Here is a 20,456-nt window from a genome sequence, read left to right as displayed (position 1 = left end):
AATTCAACATACAGCCCTTCTTGAAGTTTTATATAAAAATAATGTACGTTGAGTCAGTAAGGTCAGCTAGCCCTGTTTTGCGATAACAATTGGGAGCACCAAGCGAGGTCAAATCTTCCTCCAACTGTCTCTCCTAAGTCAGTAAAGATCTTCCCTTTCGTATATTTACAAACTGCCGGAGCGTATTAGTTCATCCGCATAACATGACCTAGCTAGCGAAACTTTCTGTTTTTATTCGCTACACTATCTTCATATCTTCGAAAAGCTCATATAACTCATCATTATACCTCCTTCGATACCCGCAGTCGACATCACGGATAGGATTATAAATCTCCCGGAGAACCTTTCTCTCCAATACTCCAAGAGCCATCTCATCTTCTGTCGACACCATTCATGATTCCGGGCCATACATTAGGACAGGTATGATGGGTGACTTGTAGAATACGAATTTTGTTCGTCGAGAAAAGACTTTACTTTTCAATTGCCTAAAGAAGCACTTCTTGGCAGGAATTATTCTCCATTCGATTTCTAGGCCGTCATTGTTTTTGCTTTTAATGCTGCTTCCCAAAGAGACGAAATCCTTCACAGTCTCGAATTTACATTCGTCAACAGTGTCGTGACTACAAGCCCGCGATGACAGCAAGTACTTCGTCTTGTCCACATTTACTGCAAGACCCACTTTTTTGCTTCTTTATTTTATACCAACTCTTCGCCTTCATACAGCCCGCGGGTATCCCGTCATTACTGGGCACCTTGTGATTTTTTAGCCGTGATATTGCTATTCTCACTTCACCATTGTCGGATGTCGGAACGTATTTTTCATCATCGGCCATCGGGGTATCGGGTTCGTCTTCCCCCACACTCTGTACGTCAGTTATCATGTCACCATTATCGTTCCTACAGAAATCTGTCCCAGTCTTGAAACCGGCTCCATGTGCACTTGATAAGGCAGATAACTTTTTTGCTGAGAAACATTTCACGGTAAAAACACAATCGAAGGATTTGCTAAGCCACCAAATCAATTTGATGCTAGTTGTTCGCCCGCTTTCAAAAAGGAAAAAAAATATACTCCGAAAATTAAATTTTTACTCCGGCGTAGTATGTAAAGATGTAATAAGACGAAAAACTTCAAAAACGCTACGTCACCAAACTTTGTTTTTTCAAATTCGATTACAAATACAACAATTCCGGAATACGGGATCTTGGCTCATTTGTTTATGATACTAATTTGATTATTTTTAGAGACAGAGAGTGTAGGAGGCAGCAACATCATCTGTATCTTCCTTTTTGTTTATCGTTTTGTCTCTCCTTTGCAATATTCTCAGGCTTTCCAATGTGTACCTGGCTTTTGCTCGTTTGTTTTTGTCTATTATTTTTGTCTTGCTTAGATCAGCTGCTTGCCCAGTTTATGTGGTATTTTGACATAATGCTGTGCTTTGTTTTTTCTTCCATATGTCTGCTTCATGTTCTGCAAGCCGAACTCCTAGTGACTGTTTAGTTGTTCCAGCTTTTCAATTTGGGCTTTTTGTTTGTGCAAATATTGTCGCTAATAGCTTTGTTCGCGTATTTTTCCCACAGAAACTTACAAGCAGCCAAAACCCTCTCAACAATAAGCTGTTTCCTCTCATAGAGAAAAATATGTAAAAAAGTACGCGAACAGAAATCCATCAAAGACTGTCACAATTTGCGAACAACTGATGAATTATTTGGCGGTACGAAAAATTATAAAAAGTTGAAAAAATGGAAAGCTCAAACAATTTAGTAGTTAAGTGTTCCCCAGGCCCAATTCATCCAGCTGTTCGCCCTAATTATTTGCATTAACACATACCTATTCCGTGCTTTATTTTCCGCCTGCAATACTTGAATAATTTCGCAATTTACGTAAGTTACAACCAGCAGTTTTTCGATCAGCTGTTTTTCTGTTTGTAAATTGCTGTTGGCAAAAATTTTACCAACAGAAAATTGCAGCTCACAGCAAAATGAAATGTCACTATACTCTTTTTTTTAATTTTTTGTTGGAGAGCCGGGTATGCGAACAGAAAAACCTGCAAAATTTGCAAAATCAACAGAAAACTGGAGTACCCGAACGAAGCTAATGTATGGTTTGATTTGTAGGGAAGTGCAATATTGTGTTTGTTGTTGGTTAGTGTTTTGCTGACATTCTCCATGATGTATGTTATGCTAAAGTATTGTTTCGTTTCTTTTTCTTTTTGTATTGTTGTTTTATTTCGTTCGTTTCTTATTTCCATTATTTTGGTATCAACCATGGTATAAATATTACAAGGTAAAACCGATGACAGCCGAAATGACTCTGCTCTCACATTTTTATTTTTTTTATTTTGTTGTTGTTTTCATAACAAAAATATAACAAACGTAATATATTTGGTAATTCTATACGACAGCATGACACTCTTAATACACGTCCAAAAATATCAAGAAGGGTATCAAAAGACGCGTTTTGGATTCAGGATCGCGAATCCGAAAGCGGAGGTAAACAATTTTTGGTATGTCAAGAGATATTTGCAAAAGAAATTTTGAAAATTTTCATGTGGTTGTTGTAATTTTAATGGTTTTGCGGTTACCACAAAAAAAATTGTGAACATAAGTGTTTTCCGCGGATATAGTTTTGGTATCCAAACCGGTGTTGGACCCACCCAAGGTAATTTTTTATAAGCGCGGCGACAGGCCGCCAATGCGGAAAGGTATTCCGCGCAAAAATATTATGAATATCTTTTGAACGATCTAAAATTTTTATTTTCCGCATTAGGATTATTGTTGTCGACGTCAATACGAGTCTTTTGACACCTCTCTCGGTATTTTTAGACGCGTATTACCAGTTTCATGCTCTCGTATAGAGATACCATATATTTTTGCGTTCTAACATTAATATTATATTTTATCCAAACCCGAATTTTTTACTGGTGGAAATATCCAGAAAATAAGAAATCTCAACGGTCAGCCACATTCCAGAATTTTCTATTCAAGAATTGTATCGTGGTTTCCCGCAAAAGGAAGCATCAGGCAACGATCCTCTTCTGAGGAATTTTATTCAACAAATTGTTTAGAAATGTATCAGCGCCTGCGCGACGAGAAGAAAGACCCGACTTACCGCCAAGGAGTACGGAAGAGATACATATCTACTAATAATAAGAATTAGGTGTGATATATATCTCAGGAGATTAAGGTCTAGCTTTCCATCCAATTCGAACACTACTTATCGTGTATTCGTTTTTCTACGAACTGGCTCACCTAAATACATATTTTGTGCCGACCCAAAAATTTATCTTTGTTGAGGCATCCGTTATATTGGTAACTAATTTTTTTGCCATATACATACATAAAAACCGATTTCAAAACTTTTCGAAATATTTTTCACTTATTTCATAAGCATTTTATTTTTTTGGCATAAAAAAAAATGAAAATGACAAACCAACAATTTTTTTGTGTTTACTTTGGTTTGGCATTTCCACAAAGTTTAAGAGAGTGATTTCAAATTTTTTTTAAAAATCAAAAAACCATTATGGCCGCCAAGAAGAGTAAATGGTTTTACCTGGTAATATTTATACCATGGTATCAACTAGACTTTTTATTAGAGTGTCCCGATAATTATTATTTTTAAGAATGTCGTTAATATTTCTTAGATTTTTGTCCCAAAAGCTTTCGTCGCTTATTGTTAAGGTTTTGTGTATGAGATCTTCTGCCGTATTTATTTTGTATTTTAGTGGTTGCGATGAGTAAAAATTTATTAGACGTCCGGACGATAAGGGTTTTGCATACCAATCAAATGCTAGATTTCCATTATTTTTGTGAGGAAGGGAATGCAACAGTCTTTTTCCATTTCATATGTGACTTTAATTTTATTGTGGTAATTGTTCAGGGCTCCTAGGATCTGTTCAACGTCATTTCTTTTTACTGTCGGGAAGATGTCCACATATTTGACTAGACATTTTATGTTAATGTCAAGTTTTTCTTTAAGTGCCGCAAGTGTGTTGTCAAGTAGGTCGTCCATAATTATATCAGCTATTGTCGGGGAGAGGGGGTTGCCCATACGCATGCCAAACGTTTGAGCATAAATTGTGTCGTTGTATTCAAAATAATTGTTATCCAACAAGCCGAATCTTAATACGTCATGAAATTTGTTCTTTGGCATGTTTGTTGTGGATTTTATTTGGTCCCATTTCTTCATTATTATTCGTATGGCGAGATTGGTGGGGATATTAGTGAACAGAGACACGACATCAAAGGACACTAGCGCTTCTTCATCAGCTACATGTATACTTTGGAGTTTTTCCTTTAAACTAAACACATTCTTGACATTGTACTCTTCGGACGTTACATCTTTGATTTTATATCCTATATATTCTGGTAACAAGGGACATTTACGGACGATGCGATAGGACGTAAGGGTATGTTGGGTTTACGGATTTTCGGTAAACCATAAAGCCTTGGTGCAGTCGCTGCTGAACATGATAGCTTTTGCTTTCTTTTATATTAATGTGTTTTTATCATCTAAAATTGTATTGTTTTTATTTTGTAATGTGTGTGTTGAATCAGCCATGACTTTTTTGTATGTATTTTTGTCTTCTAATAGATTGTTCTAGAGTTGGGTTGTTTCGTTCTGAACTTGTTTAATTGACCGGGTCACTCAACTGAACAAGTGAACTAGATCTTCGATTTCGATTCTATTTTTTCTTTAAGTTCGTTTGTTCTTTTAGTTCGTTTTATCTAATGTTATTCTTTCTCTCTTCTCGTTCGCGAACATTGTAAATTCATACATACATACGCAGAAATTCACATTGAGCACGAATGTCGATGATGCCACTTACACTAAAGATATGTGTGGTCAGCTTTGTGTGTGGCACTGCTACGACAATAAATGTATGGACCATTGTGAATGAAACTAATGCGGCAATTACCCACCGACGTGTGCCGTACGTACGGCCGTTTGTCGTACGAAGCACGTTTGACCGAACTCTCAAGCCCGTAGGAATCAATGTGTGCGTCTGTGTACATGTACATAAGATATTTGTGTGTGTATTGTTTACAGATAAGCACTGTTGCCATTGACCATTTTGCATGTATGCTTTTGGAAACATCAACTTTTTCCAATTTAATTTTTGGTATTGTAAAAGGCCGGAATACTATTAAATAAGTATAAATAGATTAAATATTTATAATCAGCACTTTTACATAATTATTTCGAATTATTTTCACAATTTTTCAAAATTTAATTAGGCGTTTTTGCATAAAATTGCAAACGGTCAAAAATTAGCGCACAAAAGTTTACTAGGCAACTCTGTCTAGTGAGAGAGCGATCAGCTGACACGTTCCTACGGAAAAAATCAAAATTGTTTTGATTTCTACGTTCCGGGCTACGTACGTACGGGCGTTGCACGTCGGTGAGTTTTCATTTACATTGCACACTCATAAGATAGGTCGTGTCAGCTGACACGTTTTTTCTACGTACGTTCGTGGGTAACTGCCGCATAAGTGGTATCTTATCTGTCAACTGCCTGACAGGATGTTCAATATGGCTACTTTTTGGCGTTTTGACAGGGTGTTCAATATGGCGGCGCATAGGGCCGCCTATCTTCAGCGGGTGATAGAAAGAGATACAGAATGAGACAGCGATAGTCAATTACAAATCAGGTGATCTAATCACTTTAGAATTTTGACGTCTATACAAAAGATATCACACTTAGTTCCATTCACAATGGTATGGACTATTTAGGGAAAACATATTTTGTAAGAAACTATTGATTACATTTATTAAATTTGAAAAGTTCATATTTACAATTTGTGTCTGTACTCTTTCAATTTCATGGATCTTCCGAAATTTGTAACTTTTTTTGAAGTTAATTATACAAATACTGTAGTTATTTATTCATAACACATTTAAATATACATACACAAAGCAATGCTGCATACACACCCCCATCTATACTTGTTGGCGTTTTTCGCGGGTGCGAGCAGCAGTGAACAAATTTGCTTGGAAAGAAAAAAGAACAGATGAACAAAAAGAACAACTTGTTCGTTCATCAGAAAAAGAACGAAAGAAGCGAATCTCTGAAATGAACGAAAAATCACAACTCTAGATTGTTCATTTTATTTCTGTTCTCACTCTTGTACATTACCACTGTTTTATTCCCCTTGTCTGCGTCCGTTATCTCTATTTTGTCTTTGTGTAGGTTTAAAACGCTTTGCTTTTGTTGTGGAACCTAGGAGTAAAAGAGAATAACGATTGGATTGTTAATACAACGAATATAATAATTCCCGAGGAAGTGAAATGGAAACTCTCACTGGGTAAAAAATTTACATTGCCTACAACAAAAAGGAATTTCTCTCCTATACATATAATGACAGAAATGGAACAAACTATTCAAGCATTAGATGATGAGAACGAAAAGGAAATGGCGAGAAACAAACTGAGCAAACGAATTCTCCAATTCAAGAGGAATATGAAAAACAACTCAGCGGAAAAATGCATCACTGCAGCGTACAACAAAAGCAAATTCTTTTTAAACCTGCACAAAGACAAAATAATGATAACGGAAGCAGACAAGGGGAATACAAGAGTGAGTGCAGAAATAAAATGAACAATCTATTAGAAGACAAAAATGCATACAAAAAAGTCAGGGCTGGCCCAACACACACATTACAAAATAAAAACAATAAAATAATAGATGATCTCTATAAACAAAAACACATTAATATAAAAGAAAAGCAAAAGCTATCATGTTCAGCAGCGACTGCACCAAGGTTTTATGGATTACCGAAAATCCATAAACCCAACATACCCTTACGTCCTATCGCATCGTCCGTAAATGTCCCTTGTTACCAACTGTCAAAATATATAGGAGATAAAATCAAAGATGTAACTTCCGAATATACATGTAGATGATGAAGAAGTGCTAGTGTCCTTTGATGTCGTGTCCCTGTTCACTAATATCCCCACCAATCTCGCCATACGAATAATAATGGAGTAATGGGACCAAATAAAATCCACAACAAACATACCAAAGAACAAATTTCATGACGTATTAAGATTCTACTTGTTGGATAACAATTATTTTGAATACAACGACACAATTTATGGTCACACGTTTGGCATGTCTATGGGTAACCCTCTCTCCCCGACAATAGCTGATATAATTATGGACGACCTACTTGACAACACACTTAAGGCACTTAAAGAAAAACTTGACATTAACATAAAATTTCTAGTCAAATATGTAGACGACATCTTCGCGATAGTAAAAAGAAATGACGTGGAACAGATCCTAGAAGCCCTGAACTATTACCACAATAAAATTTAAATCACATATGAAATGGAAAAAGACTGTTGCATTCCCTTCCTCACAAAAATAATGCATTTGATTGGTATGCAAAACCCTTATCGTCCGGACGTCTAATAAATTTTTACTCATCGCAACCCCTAAAATACAAAATAAATACGGCAAAAAGCTCATACATAAAATCTTAACAATAAGCGACGAAACATTTTGGGACAAAAATCTAAGAAAAATTAACGACATACTTAACAAGTAAAGGTGTCTAAGTTCGGGTATAACCGAACATTATATACTCAGCGTGAGCTTCAATTGTACATTTCATTTCAGATAAATTACTTTTCTAAATAACACGTGGCACCGCCCGTTAAAAAAATGTCTCCCCATTTCCGCTTACAATAAAACTTGATAAGTGAAATATTATTGATTCAAAACTATTTTTTGCTAAGTTATAGCTTTTTATTCAAGTCTACGACCCTTTAAACTTGTTTAATATCTAAGTTGCCGTGCGCTTTACCCGATCCCGTGCATTTTTATTAGAAATATTTTCTGCTATAATGAAAATCTGTGTGCACAGTTTCATTACGATATATTAATTTTTCTTCGAGTTATGGTTCCCATAACATAGAAAAATGCTTAGTCATAAAAGGAGCGGTGCCACACCCATTTTCAAAAATTTTAGTGTTTTCAATTTAATGTTATGGTACAATTTAGACGGTAAAATTCTATTGATATAAAGCTTTTTTTTTCGCTAAGATATAGCTTATTATTTTCGTCCACCACCCTTCTAAAAACTTTTATATAAAAGTGGGCGTGGTTTTTAACCGATTTTGTCCAATTTTTCTAGAAATATTTCCTGCTATAGGGAATATAGGGGCGGTGCCACGCCAATTTTTTTAAAATTTCAAGTTTTTCCTATTTATTGTTATACTCAGTTGAGCAGAGCTCACAGATTATATTAAGTTTGATTGGATAACGGTTGGTTGTACATATATAAAGGAATCGAGATAGATATAGACTTCCATATATCAAAATAATCAGGATCGAAAAAAAATTTGATTGAGCCATGTCCGTCCGTCCGTCCGTTAACACGATAACTTGAGTAAATTTTGAGGTATCTTGAGGAAATTTGGTATGTAGGTTCCTGAGCACTCATCTCAGATCGCTATTTAAAATGAACGATATCGGACTATAACCACGCCCACTTTTTCGATATCGAAAATTTCGAAAAACCGAAAAAGTGCGATAATTCATTACAAAAGACAGATAAAGCGACGAAACTTGGTAGATGAGTTGAACTTATGACGCAGAATGGAAAATTAGTAAAATTTTGGACAATGGGCGTGGCACCGCCCACTTTTAAAAGAAGGTAATTTAAAAATTTTGCAAGCTGTAATGTGGCAGTCGTTGAAGATATCATGATGAAATTTGGCAGGAGCGTTACTCCTATTACTGTATGTATGCTTAATAAAAATTAGCAAAATCGGAGAAGGACCACGCCCACTTAAAAAAAAATTTTTTTTTTAAAGTAAAATTTTAACAAAAAATTTAATATCTTTACAGTATATAAGTAAATTATGTCAACATTCAACTCCAGTAATGATATGGTGCAACAAAATACAAAAATAAAAGAAAATTTCAAAATGGGTGTGGCTCCGCCCTTTTTCATTCAATTTGTCTAGGATACTTTTAACGCCATAAGTCGAACAAAAATTAACCACTCCTTTTGAAATTTGGTAGGGGCATAGATTTTATGACGTTAACTGTTTTCTGTGAAAATGGGCGAAATCGGTTGATACCACGGCCAGTTTTTATACACAGTCGTCCGTCTGTCCTTCCGCATGGCCGTTAACACGGTAACTTGAGCAAAAATCGGCATATCTTTAATGAACTTAGTTCCCGTGCTTACTTGAACTCACTTTATCTTGGTATGAAAAATGAACGAAATCCGACTATGACCACGCCCACTTTTTCGATATCGAAAATTACGAAAAATTAAAAAATGCCATAATTCTATACCAAATACGAAAAAAGGGATGAAACATGGTAATTGGATTGGTTTATTGACGCGAAATATAACTTTAGAAAAAACTTTGTAAAATGGTTGTGACAACTACCATATTAAGTAGAAGAAAATGAAAAAGTTCTGCAGGGCGAAATAAAAAACCCTTAAAAAATGGCAGGTATTACATATATAAATAAATTAGCGGTATCCAACAGATGATGTTCTGGGTCACCCTGGTCCACATTTTGGTCGATATCTGGAAAACGATTTCACATTTACAACTACCACCACTCCCTTTTAAAACTCTCATTAATACCTTTAATTTGATACCCATATCGTACAAACTCATTCTAGAGTCACCCCTGGCCCACCTTTATGGCGATATCTCGAAACGGCGTCCACCTATGGAACTAAGGATTACTCCCTTTTAAAATACTCATTAACACCTTTCTTTTGATACCCATATTGTACAAAAAATTCTAGGGTCACCCCTGGCCCACCTTTATGGCGATATCTCGAAACGGCGTCCACCTATGGAACTAAGGATTACTTCCTTTTAAAATACTCATTAACACCTTTCTTTTGATACCCATATTGTACAAACAAATTCTAGGGTCACCCCTGGTCCACCTTTATGGCGTTATCTCGAAAATGCGACCACCTATTCAACAACCACCACTCCCTTTTAAAACCCTCATTAATACCTTTAATTTGATACCCATATCGTACAAACACATTCTAGAGTCACCCCTGGTCCACCTTTATGGCGATATTTCGAAACGGGGTCCACCTATAGAACTAAGGCCCACTCCCTTTTAAAATACTCATTAACACCTTTCTTTTGATACCCATATTGTACAAACAAATTTTAGGGTCACCCCTGGTCCACCTTTATGGCGATATCTCGAAACGGCGTCCACATATGGAACTAAGGATTACTCCCTTTTAAAATACTCATTAACACCTTTCATTTGATACACATGTCATACAAACACATTCCAGGGTTTCCCTCGGTTCATTTTCCTACATGGTTATTTTCCCTTATGTTGTCACCATAGCTCTCAACTGAGTATGTAATGTTCGGTTACACCCGAACTTAACCTTCCTTACTTGTTATAAATACACTTGGGAAATGAAATACCATTGATATAAAGTTCTTTTTTGCAAAGGTATATCTTATTTTATTCGTCCACGGCCCTATTAAAAATCTTTTATATAAAAGTGAGCGTGGTCCTTAACCTATTTTGTTAATTTTTCTTCAAAGCATTCTTTATAGTAAAGGCAACCTCTCTGCCGAATTTTGTTACGATAGATTTAACGATTTTTGATTTATGATTAATAATATTTGTAAAATTGAGTTTATCACAAGTGGGCGGTGCCACGCCCATATAAATTTTTTTTTCAAATTTTTATCAAGAGTTCCAATATCAGTCCACACGTCAAATTTCAACATTCTAGGTGTATTATTTACTAAATAATCAGGTTTTTTGTGTTTTACAAAATGTTATATATATAAAAAGTGGGCGTGGTTATCATCCGATTTCGCTCCTTTTCAATACCAATCTATTCTGGGTTCAGATAAGCTCGTGTACCAAATTTGGTGAAGATATCTCAATATTTACTTAATTTATCGTGTTAACGGACAGACGGACGGACGGACATGGCTCAATCAAATTTTTTTTCGACACTGATGATTTTGATATATAGAAGTCTATATCTATCTCGATTCCTTAATACCTCTACAACCAACCGTTATCCAATCAAAGTTAATATACTCTGTGTGCAAAGCACGCTGAGTATAAAAAGGAAGATACAGACAGTGCACGGACCTTTAAAAAGAGAATGTTGGTAGACGAAAAATTAAAATAGTGGTAGAAGTTTGTAGATTTTTTTTCCAAGAAAACAATAGCTACACTTTATATTTGTACAAAACAATTCATATTTTATTGTAAAACAAATAACACACATTTCACGGAAATGACACTTAAAAAAAACATGTAAACAAAACAAAAAAATTAATGTAAATTTGTATATATGTATATAGCTTATGCCTATATGTGACCCGGTCTATGAAAAGGTGGCTTATGACTCAAAAAAGAAATTGCGAGAAACAGCTGTTAACAGCTGTTTTTTTTAGTCATAAGCCACCTTTTCATAGACCGGGTCACATATGATACTTGCTTTTTTTCTGTATTTTGAGCTTGAAATACTGAAGAAACGTTACCTATACGCCTCATTACAATTTTCCAATGTACCAGTATTTTTCTGTCACACTGGCATGTTATCGTTTACTTAAAACTTTTTTTATTTTCGTTCAAAATTATTCATAAAAAACTGATGAAAATAGCGCAGGAAAATATTTGCGAGTATGTAGATGACTACTACTTTCTTTCATAAACAAATTTATTTCTTGTATTGAATTTGTGCACAAATTTTTCAAAATAAAAACCAAATTTTCAACTACAAAAAAAAAAAAAAAAAAAAAAAAATGCCAGAAAAAAAAGAAAAGAAAAACCTAGTGCCATATGGGTGTTATTAAATACAAGGAACAAAATCACCTTCTACAAATTAAAATTTTTTATTAAACCTTATTAATTCAATTGGAGGCTGAAATAAAGTCCATCCGATACAATACTCTTCATGGTCCATGGTTCTGGTTCATGTTTCATTGGAACACGAGGATTATCTCATACCAAACTATTCTTCTTCAAATGTACATTCTTCACAGTCTATTGAAATAAATCAACTCAACACCATACATAATAGTGATTCAAATAATATAGTCTGAGAAGAAATTACCCCCTGAGGGGAAGTCAGTAATTAATGTTGCAAATTTCTGGTTCGGAAATAGACCTAAAGTGGTAAATAAGTACTAGAAAAAGTGCTAATTAAGAACTGGTTCTATAGTGGAAATTTTATATCTAGTTCGGAACTAGCGAAAAAGACAATTTCCACCGCTTAGAAATTCGCCAGTTGAAAACATGTAAAAGAGATACCCTGTAGAGAAAGTATCTGTCCAAAAATAGTGAGCTTTTTTTGCATTCCGACGCACTAGTTCTCTATCTATAGTTCCGAAGTAGTGTAAAGCCTCGTTTTCATTATGGCATATATGTCGTCAAATGTTGCCAAAATAATGAAAACGGGCTGCCAAATAGTGTCAGTTGCGTTTGCAGTCAGGTTTGACAGCTCACTGTCAGACAAAATGGCATCCAAGTGAAAACGATCAAATTTCAGTTTGCCAGCGAAAGGTATTTCACTCCGCATTACAATAGGGACATTTTTGAGTAGGGTTGCCATTTAGGGTTGCCACTTATTCGAAATTTAAAAAAAATTGCATGAGATATGCCGATATGGGTATCAAACGAAAGGTATTTCACTCCGCATTACAGTAGGAACATTTTTGAATAGGGTTGCCATTTAGGGTTGCCACCTATTCGAAATTAAAAAAAAATTGCATGAGATATGCCGATATGGGTATCAAACGAAAGGTATTTCACTCCGCATTACAATAGGGACATTTTTAAGAAGGGTTGCCATTTAGGGTTGCCACCTATTCGAAATTTAAAAAAATTGCATGAGATATGCCGATATGTGTATCAAACGAAAGGTATTTCACTCCGTATTACAGTAGGAACATTTTTGAGTAGGGTTGCCATTTAGGGTTGCCACCTATTCGAAATTTAAAAAAATTGCATGAGATATGCCGATATGTGTATCAAACGAAAGGTATTTCACTCCGCATTACAGTAGGAACATTTTTGAGTAGGGTTGGCATTTAGGGTTGCCACCTATTCGAAATTAAAAAAAAAATTGCAAAACCCTCCAGAAATGATGCCAAAGGGTCCCCAAATGATAACCTATTAGTCGCGAAAAAGTCCCGAAATGACCCCGACGGGATCCCGGACAAATACCAAAAACCATCTAGAAATGATGCCAGAAGGTACCCCAAATGATCCCGTATTAGTCGGTAAAAGGTCCCAAAATGACCCCGTCGGGATCCCGGACGGATACCCAAAACCATCTAGAAATGATGCTGGAAGATACCCCAAACGATCCCGTATTAGTCCAGAAAAAGTCCCAAAATGACCCCGACGGGATCCCGGATGGATACCCCAAACCATCTAGAAATGATGCCGGAAGGTACCCCAAATGATTCCGAAAAAGTCCCGAAATGACCCCGATGGGATCCCGGACGGAACCCGAAAAGCAACGAGAAATGATGTCGGTAGGTACCCCAAATGATCCCGAAATAGTCCCGAAATGACCCCATCGCTGTCAAAAATATTTACTTAACGTTTGACGTCAGTGGTGAAAACTGGATGTCAATCGACTGACACCACAATTTGATGACAGTCTTTGGCACACACTGCTATATCGACTTCATGCCAGTTTTTAATATGTAATGAAAACACATTTGACACCAAATCGCCATGGTGACAGTTATGTCAGTATTTGTTGTCAGTGATTTTGACATAATGAAAACAAAGCATAAAAATTAACATCTAAGATCTAGTTCTTTTCTTGGTACTATTCCGTTGGCTCCGAAGTTTTACATGTACGTGCTTATAGTACGATATTGTCCCCTTTTTCGATTATCCGAACTGGTGGGAAGGTGTGGGTAAAAAAGGCATTCAAATGATGGAAGGTTCTTAAAACTGGTAGCAGTTTTTTTTGTTGGTGGCCTATTTCTCAAATATGTATTAAATATATAAATCCAAATTTTCGATTTTATAGCTGGAAAAATCTAGCTACTTACGAACTAGTACTTTTTTACCACTTTAGGTCTAGTTCCGAACACGAAATTTGTATCATTAGTTACTAACATCCCTTCAGTTTTGAACTATAGATTTTCCTCGTTAGGGGTATTATCGTCACCTAATTTTCAACTTATGTAGCTGCTAAACAATTATTTGTCTGGAGTGTGTTTTATTTTTGTAAGGTTTACGTTTTTAACCCAATTGATTTAAAACCAGAACAACAACAAACAGTTTGAAATCATAAACATCTTCATAATCATTATTGACAAAATTGGATTAGTTCATATGTATATGTATATGTATATAAATTCCTAAGACGGCCCATACATGATACAAAAACCATGCGCAAATATAAAACGACGAAATTGGTGCAAATGAAAATTTTGACATACACGGCTCAAAAACACTGCGCAATATTCATTTTTAAAGTAGCGCAACAAATGAAACATGTGTTTTAATTGTGTAAAAAAGGCACTAATTGTATAAAAAATCACTATTTATTTTCCACAGTGCTGGTAATTCACGGTATAAGTCGAAAAACTCGCACCAGAAGCGTTTATTTTCCATTGTACTTATAAAATATATATTTTAATTGAAAGACCAGCTCAACTCCTTGCAGCACTGCGCAATATTCATTTTTCAACTAGCGCAACAAATGAAGCACATGTTCTAATTGTATAAAAAATTATTTTGTATTATTAAATTTGTGTGAATTCCTGTTACAAGATGGTCCTTACGCCTTCGATATTAACATTTTTTAACAATAATTACTGATGTTATATTATCAGGAACCACAGGTAAACTGTGTAAGATTCACCATACACGAAGAAAAAAGCATGTGCAATATTTGCAGACATGCGTAAATATCAAAATCGTTTTGATTTTAGCGCAGATCTCTGCGCAAATAGCGCAACCAGTGTACACACCGGTCAAATCCTTGTGCAAATTGGTAATTGGCACAAGGATACTTGAGCCGTGTAATTGGCGTATAATAGAAAATGCTCGCAATTTGTCTTGAATTCGAAATCAAAACAAGACAGCCTATAAAATTTTTGTGATTGTAGCAGCAAAAGTGTGACAAGAAAAAATTTAAATTTAGGTACATTCGAATGATCAGGCCACATCATTCACTAATCACCAACAACAATATGAACACATCATTGTTAAATGTTGAAATAGAATGTTATATAAAGAATATTTACTTTTTTGCAAATTACTAATTGAAAAAGATTAATAAAATTTATATTTTTTTACTTCAACTCTTTCTCCCGAAATTGGCACGAATTATAGTCGCAGCTAAGACGAGACGATAACCTAGCAAAGCCCAGCTGAAAATCGACAGCAGCTTTATTGGCATTCCGCCCTAGCCGACAGCAGCAGCAACAAAATCAAAAGCAACAAAGCATGCCCCTCTTACAACAACAACAGAGAGTGAGAAAACGAGCGACAAAAAAAGTAAAAGTGCCTCAAAATGTAAAAGAGCGCAAAACATATAAAAGTAGTCAAGTGCAAAAGCAACAACAACAACAGCAACAAAGTCAACATAACAAAGACCGTACTGGCTAACGTAACCTCATTTCGATAGTCAGGTTACGGAGACGAAGCCGACGAGGAGGATGCCCATGAATGTGAGGGCATGGAGCTGCAACGCAAGCTGGCCGGTGGTAATGATAATTTAATGCATGTACAAAATTTTCTCAATTGCTTCGAAGACAAACGTAAACGTAAATCAAATGTTGCTAGGAAGTAACACAAAATCAAGTTAATTTAGCGGTAAATACAACAACAAACGCAATCATGCCAACAACAACAAGATTTAAAATAACTACCACTGCAAACTCCAAAGTCTACAAATAAATCAGGTAAATTTATGATATCAACCAAATTTTTACGCAAACCTCGTCATAAATTGAAATCAGCAAATTTGCTGGCAGTACATTGACTACAATAACAAATACAAAATTTAGTAGTAATGCGAATGTAAAGCTGTTGTTGAGTGAGCAACAGAAACAACAAGAGCTGCAAGAAATTCAAGTAAGCCCTGTTCAACTTGATCAACAACAACAACCCCTACCGAAGAATCGAATGTAATATTTAATTCAATAATATTAAACTCATTCGCACTTGAATAAAAGATAAAGAGAAAGTGAAGATATATTTATAAGTAGGGCTTATGATTTCTGCTCGAACACAAGCGAGCATTTCTAGACTCGAGAACTCGGCTTCCCTCGAGATTCTCGAAATACTCGTAAAGTTCGCGAGCTTACAATTTCTTCTCGAAATTCTCGATGTTCGAAAAGAAATCGTAAACTCTATATAATACTGCCAAATGCAGCGAAGTAAATGAATATCAAAAAGCTTGAAGAACAACTGGTACCCGCGAGAAATTTTTTTCCCGAACAACACCCAGAAATCGTAAGCTCTATTTATAAGGACACAAATATAAATGTAACGAAGCTGGTCAAAATAACCACAAATTGATAATTGTTAATTATGTAAAATACAAATTATCAAGTTAATTATAAATTAATAAAAATAAATTAGCAATGCTCATTCAATTGATGTAAAAAATTAATAAAACCCACCAAAGTCGAACACTTTTAAAACAATAAATAGCCAAATGGCTGAAAAAAGTCTGGTAAATGCCTTTAAAAATCTGTAGTCAAATAACAGTAAATAAATATTTTCTAAATGTCCAACCCAACAAGAAAATGAGTTATTAATAAAAATATGAGTAATAAGTTTTACAATTGTGGTCAGATAAATGTTACTTGTCTTGCTAAGATATAAGTAGAACTTAACTTTGTTTAAGTTACCTACAAAGTTTAAAAAATATTTTTTAAGTGCTCCATGAGCACATTATTCTTTTATTTAGTCAAATCAGAACTGTTTTACAATATTAAAGTTATTCTTAATATAGACTAGTGTGTTGGCTTGCTTCACATGCACATAATTCAGTTGAATTTACTTATTTTTGCTGAGGTATGCCCAGTCCGTCCAGGGTTCCTAGGATAAATCGGAGAACCTATTCCTGTCTAAAGAAAATAAACGCAGGATGTTATATATAAATAATACTGCTTGCTTCAGTCTTCAACTGACGCTAGGGAGCTCGGAGCGGGCGTGCATGCTTGCGTTAACCGGGCTTAGTCACTCGGGAGGTCGGGTTCTTGCTGCGATCAACCCTAGTATAAGCATCTATATATAACCACAATATTTCATGCACTACGCGGAACTAAACCGCCTAAAGCGTCGAAATCCGAGAAACAAAAATTACACGGCCTGTTTTCGTTATTTACTCTATTAACTAGTATAGTGGAAACGGACAGACTTCTTACAGCAGAGAAATGAAAAAACCTAAAGGTGAACTCGTAACACCTAACAAAAAAAAAAAGAACTATGCCGAAGGAAAGGTGGGCGTCAACAAAAAAATTTATACATCAGCGTGCGGAGGAGATAGGTGTCATTAGTGAATTCTATCCTAATATAATTTCTAATATTAGAGATATTGGCACAAGGTTTACTTAGTTTTAGATAGTATACCTTGCCAGATGTTATACCTGAAATATATGTAGGAGTTCTCCCTTACCCTTAAAATCGTGCTGGTATGCATGTTGGAATGTGAACTAGTAAGAGTGATAAGACAAAATTTTCTACCAGCTACTTTTGTATCTTTAAGTGTGCGTTAGAAGAATTTGTATACAGGCTCATTCAACTCACGACTTTCATTAACTTACAAGACCTATTTTATTATTTATAGAGCTTTTACTTACAAACTTACATACCTTTTCTTTTTTTTATAATTGCATATTTGGGTATTTGAATCCCAACAAATTAAAAATGTCTGTACGACACAGTAATGAGAATTAAGGCAACCTCCCAACACCCGGGAATGTTTGTGCAATTTGTAATGAGGAGACTACGAATTTTAATTTTGTCCTACACCATGTTTGCACGAGCTGGCTAACAAATAACGATTCATGTCCATTTTGTAGGGGCACGGTTGATTCTCAATCTTTGAGAAGCTTCTCCGAGCAAGAACTTCATTGAGAAATTCAATACATCAGACAATTTGTCAATCCCCTTATTTCGTATTATCGGGTAACATATGATTATCCATGCTAACGACTACGAGTTGCTAAGAAATATAAATATGATGAGCGGAGGGAAAGTTGAATCTCAAGAAAAAACGACGTTTTGGGTCTTGTAAGGGACTTGGTACGTAAAAATATACAAAAAGTTTACGAAACTAGTTCGAAACGATACAGCTTGCGTTCTCGACCCGTTAGTTTTAATATTGGTCAGGAGGTACTGCGCTGAAACTTCACCTTGCGTAACGCTTTAGAGAAGTTTAGCAGCAAATTAGCTAAAACATTCTTAAAAGTTCGCAGTAAGGTGGGGGAATCATGCTATGTTCTGGAGAACTCATCAGGCAAATTATTAGGAACGTTCCATGCGAAGGATATCCAACCTCTCAGATAAGGCCTAACAATGCGCCATTTTTCAGTTTTTAACACGTTTCTTAAATTCTTCATTGGATCTAATGCCTGTATGCGATGGGATACGGCTGTAGCAAATGCATTTTTTCACAAAATATATACGTTGACCAGTTCCTGTGGTTTTTCTTAATATCACCGCGTTAAACTTTTTTCGTAATTATGTATTTTTGTTGGGCCAAGGAAAAATCATATTTTTATTGCTATTTTTGGAGCTTTTCGGCCGGTTGATTTAAATAAAACCAGGGATTTATTAGATCCTACGCGTTTCGACGCTTATTCGCGTCTTCATCAGGAATTTATTTCTAAATCTGAAAACAATAAATTACAACCAATATTCATTGACTTGAGACATGTAACACTTACGACATTTAACATTTAAAATTCGAATAATAATATTTTTATCACAACATATAAGTATGTACATAGCAAACCTAAATACACAGATACATTTTCAAACATTGAGCAACTTGCACGTCCTCTACCGTCAACATCACGCATTGTATGTGATCGAAGCAGAATACGCACAGTTTATATTATGGACTCCCTTTTTAAAGTTGATAGCTTTATGTATTTGTTGTTGTATTCGCAGGCCTTCTAAAGTCATCCTTCTATTTTCTATTTCAGAAAACAAACACATAGCAGACTTTGACAATTCGTAATTTTTAATGATTACGTGCAAAAATCTGATTTAAGAAAACAACTTTTGGGATTATACAATCGAATTTGGCTCATTCTGAAAAAGTGTCTCCTTGTCGATGCGCGATCAAAATGGTTGAGCCAAACGAACTTTTTTTCGCGTCACACCTCCATTATCCTCTCTCAGCTGTTCTGACACGCAGTGGCAGTGTTGGGTAGCGAAGGAAAAAGGTGTGTTCATTTTGAGAGTTGATGGGTTTACCAGAAACTGATTGATTGATATGATATGCGATCATATCCTGAAACAAACCCATAAACACAACTCTTGGAGAATGAGAGAGTAAGGAAGGTAAAATAGCCGGAAGCCATAACGAGGACATCTGAAAACGTTAGAATCAAAATATCCTTAACAGCTACTCCTATTCTCTTGCCCTGTCTCAATAAGAGTAGCGGGGTAGAACCCCCCTGCCTCCGTCGGTGGGAGTGGAAACCTCCTACCGAATATAAAAAATATACGTAAAATGAAGTGGAAACCTTCAGGTCGCGTTTCTGATCAATGGTAGAAGCCCACTGACTCATATGCCTATCTCCTAGCTTCTCATTTTACTTGCGAATTTGTAGCCTACGATTTCCGTACGCAAGCGGACGGTTATTTCCCAAAAACAATTCATGATTAACAAGTGCAGTAGTAACAACTTCTCCCTTTACGAAATTCTATAGAGCTGCACGCAGGTAGTTATCCTACAATAACATTATCATTATCCATAAAATTATGTTGATCTGCGCGCAGCAGTTAGTCGGCTGATCTACAATAACAATTATCCAGCGTTATATACTTAAGGTATATTAACTATGTACGAAAAATAATCTAACGTTATTTTCGTTGCACTTTATTAATATATACACACGCTTATATGCTAACATATATTTTCCTTTATCCATTGCCATGCATTAAATTGGTGTGTATTGGGGCGGGTCGATTTTAAAATCGCTCATTGCTCTGTGAAAATCGTATTCTAGGCATCAAAATAAGAAACTTTGCCGAAGGAACCATACCTCTAAAATGAATTCTGATGTCCCCCAATTTGGGTCGAACTTTTGGGTAGGGGCAAATTTTGAAAAATCCCACTTTGACCCATTTAGAGTGCTCCAATCGAGTCCAAATGTATGACCGATCCCCACTAACTTTGGGAGCCCGACCCACCGATGCCAGTGACACACCCCCTGGAACCCCCCTGGGGTTCACCATATAAATATTTAAAAAAATCGCCGG

The 20,456-nt window shown here is 35.6% G+C and overlaps 1 protein-coding gene across 23 annotated transcripts in view; it reads left to right on the top strand.

Moving 5' to 3' along the window:
• Positions 1 to 20,456, top strand: part of Mco4 (Multicopper oxidase 4) — an 826,935-nt gene that overhangs the window by 493,899 nt on the left and 312,580 nt on the right. For 19 of the 23 annotated variants that reach the window (XM_067758828.1, XM_067758824.1, XM_067758804.1 and 16 more), the window contains one exon: positions 15,342 to 15,913. The exons of 2 other annotated variants lie outside the window; for them this stretch is intronic. The gene's annotated coding sequence lies outside the window, so the exon portion shown is untranslated. Of the gene's footprint in view, positions 1 to 1,538; positions 1,882 to 15,341; positions 15,914 to 19,171; positions 20,204 to 20,456 lie in introns of those variants that run through there. 2 more of the 23 variants (XR_010948361.1, XM_067758832.1) reach the window with 2 other exon arrangements.

The sequence above is a fragment of the Eurosta solidaginis genome, chromosome 1, assembly GCF_040869045.1.
Source record: "Eurosta solidaginis isolate ZX-2024a chromosome 1, ASM4086904v1, whole genome shotgun sequence".
In the NCBI taxonomy this organism is placed as follows: domain Eukaryota; kingdom Metazoa; phylum Arthropoda; class Insecta; order Diptera; family Tephritidae; genus Eurosta; species Eurosta solidaginis.
This window is presented reverse-complemented; position numbering and strand designations above follow the sequence as displayed.